This window comes from Bos taurus, chromosome 4 (genome assembly GCF_002263795.3).
Source record: "Bos taurus isolate L1 Dominette 01449 registration number 42190680 breed Hereford chromosome 4, ARS-UCD2.0, whole genome shotgun sequence".
Taxonomy (NCBI): domain Eukaryota; kingdom Metazoa; phylum Chordata; class Mammalia; order Artiodactyla; family Bovidae; genus Bos; species Bos taurus.
The window spans coordinates 28,577,139-28,580,720 of record NC_037331.1 but is presented as its reverse complement, the minus strand read 5'-3'; the positions used below and the strand labels follow the sequence as shown (position 1 = coordinate 28,580,720).

General features: G+C 37.6%; 1 non-coding gene across 1 annotated transcript; it reads right to left on the bottom strand.

The window, feature by feature from the left end:
* Positions 1-884: 884 nt before the first annotated feature.
* TRNAR-GCG (transfer RNA arginine (anticodon GCG)) lies at positions 885-956 on the bottom strand. The gene has a single exon. It is a non-coding gene; the product is annotated as a tRNA-Arg (tRNA).
* Between the last annotated feature and the right edge of the window lie 2,626 nt (positions 957-3,582).

Sequence of the window (3,582 nt, the reverse complement as noted above, 5' to 3'; positions counted from 1 at the left end):
AACTTGAAAGTTTTGCACAGCAAAAGAAACCATTAACAAAATGAAAAGACTAATTACTGAATGCGAGAAAATATTTGCAAATGATAAAATGGATAATACTCAACATACACAAAAAGCTCATACAACTCAATATCAAAAAACAAACAACTTGATTAACTTGATTAAGTTGTTTGTTTTTTGATATTGAGTTGTATGAGCTTTTTGTGTATGTTAAGTATTAATTAAAAAATGAGCAGAAGGACTGAATGGACATTTTTCCATTCAGTGGAAATGTGTGGGGCCAAGAGGAGTGTGAAAAGATGCTCAATGCCACTAACCATCAGGAAAATGCAAATCGACATCACAGTGATACTACCTCTGACTCATCAGAATATCTGTCATTAAAACGACACAAACAAAAATGTTGACACTGATGTGGAGAAAACGGAATCTTTGTATACTGTTGGTGGGAATGTAAATCGATACAGCTATTGTGGAAAACAGTTTCTCAAAAAACTAAAAATAGACCTAACATATGACTCAGCAGTTCCAATTCTGGGTTTATTTCTGAAAAAAGAGAAACACTAATTTGAAAAGATACACGCACCCCAGTATTCATAGCAGCATTATTTACTATCGCAAACGTATTGAAGCAACCTAAGTGTCCATGAACAGATAAATGGATAAAGCAGATGTGACATACATACACACATATATATATATATATATATATACACACACACGTATATCATATCTATATATATGTATGAAAATGAAAGTGAACTCGCTTAGTCATGTCTGACTCTTTGCGACCCCATGGGCTGTAGCCTACCAGGCTCCTTGGTCCATGGGATTTTCCAGGCAAGAGTACTGGAGTAGGTTGCCATTTCCTTCTCCAGGGGATCTTCCCAACCCAGGGATTGAACCCAGGTCTCCTGCATCGCAGGCAGACACTTTACCATCTGAGCCACCAGGGAAGTTATCTATATGTATATGTGTATATGTATAGTAATAATATCTACACACACACAATGAAATACTAAACCACAAAAAAGAATAACATTTTGCCATTTGTAGCAACATGGATGGACTTGGAAGGTATTATGCTAAGTGCAATGAGTCAAAGACAAATACTGTGTGATACACTTTTATGTGGAATCTAAAAAATACAACAAACGAGTGAACATAAGGAAAAAGAAGCAGAATCATAGATGCAGAGAACAAACTAGTGGTTACCAAGTGGGGAGAGAGAAGGAGGGGGCGATTTAGGTATAGGGGCTTCAGAGGTACAGAATTTTATGTATAAAATAAGCTACAAGGATATATTGTACAACACAGGGACTATAGCCAATCATGTGTATCAACTATGAATGAATATGCTCTTTTAAAATTGTGGATCACTGCATTCTACATCAACTATGATGGTTTAGTTGCTAAGTCATGTCCAACTCTTGCAACCCCATGGACTATAGTCCTCCAGACTCTTCTGTCCATGGGATTTTCCAGGCAAGAATACTGGAGTGGGTTGCCTTTTCCTTCTTCAGGGGATCTTCCCAACACAGGAATCGAACAAACCTGCATCCCCTGCATTGGCAGGCAGATTCTTTACTGCTGAGCCACCAGGGAAGTCCAATGCAGGATTCGGTTTGGTAGAATTTTGAGGATTTTTACATCTATATTCACCAGTGATATTGACCTGCAGTTTTCTTTTTTGTGTGTGTGGTATCTATCTGGTTTTGGTATCAGGGTGATGGTGGCCTTATAGAAAGAGTTTTGGAGTGTTCCTGCTTCTGCAATTTTTTGGAAGAGTTTGAGCAGGACAGGTATTAACTCTTCTCTAAGCATTTGCTAGAATTTGCCTGTGAAGCTATCTGGCCCTGGTCTTTTGTTTGTTGGAGGATTTCTTTTTTTAAATATTTATTTATTTGGCTGCATTGGATCTGTTGTGGCATGTACATTTTGAGAGCCTTCATTGCAGAGCACGGAGTCTCCAGTTCTGACGCACAAGCTCAGTAGTTGCCGTATGCGGGCTTAGTTGCTCTGAAGCATATGCGATCTTGGTTACCTGACCACGGATCGAACCTGTGTCCCCTGCATTGCAAGGTGCAGTGTCCTTACCTTTATCTTAACTACTGGACCACCAGGGAAGTCCCTGTTGGAAGACTTTTGAACACAGTTTCAATTTCAGTGCTTGTGATTGTTCTGTTCATATTTTCTGTTTCTTCCTGGTTCAGTCTTGGAAGGTTTTACTTTTCTAAGACTTTGTCCATTCCTTCCAGATTATCCATTTTATTGGCATACAGTTGCTTGTTGTGATCCCTTATGATCCTTTGTATTTCTATAGTGTCAGTTGTAACTTTTCCTTTTTCATGTCTAATTTTATTAATTTGAATCTTCTCCCTTTTTTTCTTAATGACTCTGACTAATGGTATATCTATTTTTTTTTATTTTCTCAAAGAACTAGCTTTTAGTTTTATTGATCTTTGCTATTGTTTTCTTCATTTCTTTTTCAATTATTTCTGCTTTGATCTTTATTATTTCTTTCCTTCTACTAACTTTGAGGGGTTTTGGTTCTTCTCTTTTTAATTTCTTTAGGTATAAGGTTAGGTTGTTTATTTGGGATGTTTCTTGTTTCTTGAGGTAGGATTTTATTGTCATAAATTTTCCTCTTAGAACTGCTTTTGCTGCATCACATAGGTTTTGGGTTGTAATGTTTTTGTTATTTGTTTCTAGGTATTTTTTAGAATTTCCTTTTATTTTTTTCAGTGATCCCTTGATTATTTAGAAGTGTATTGTTTAGCCTTCTTGTGTTTGTGTTTTTTATAGGTTTTTTTTTTTTTTCCTTCTGTAATTGATATCTAGTCTCATAGCATTGTGGTCAGAAAAGATGCTTGATAAGATTTCAATTTTCTTAAATTTACCAAGGCTTGAAAATTTAAAAAGAAGAAAATAATATGAAAATAGAATAGAAATAGTCATCCTTAAATAGTCTTCCTTAGAAATAGTCATCTCTATTTAGAATGGAAATCTGGCCATGCAGAACAGCTACTACTTTTCCCAACCATATAACCATGTGATTAAGTTGTGGCCAAAACAAATCAAGCAAAAGTCTTCTTGTGAAAATTCTAGGAAGTGCCCTTAAAAGGAGAGGGTATGCCCTTCTCTGCCCCTTCCTCCTGCTTGGAAGGGATGAATGTGATGACTACCACTCTAGCAGGCTTTAGGGATCACAAGGTAATGTATATAAACTGTGTGAGAACCCAGTAGAAAGAGTAACGCTTTGTGGAACTGCCACTCTACTCCTTCTGTGTTCCTCAGAAATTTTCTTATGTTCAGTTCAGTTCAGTTGGTCAGTCATGTCCGACTCTTCGCGACCCCATGGACCCCAGCATGCCAGGCCTCCCTGTCCATCACCAACTCCCAGAGTTTACTCAAACTCATCTCCATTGACTTGGTGATGCCATCCAACCATCTCATCCTCTGTCATCCCCTTCTCCTCCTGCCTTCAATCTTTCCCAGCATCAGGGTCTTTTCAAAGAGTCAGCTCTTAACATCAGGTGGCCAAAGTATTGGAGTTCCAGCTTCAACGTCATTCCTCCAATG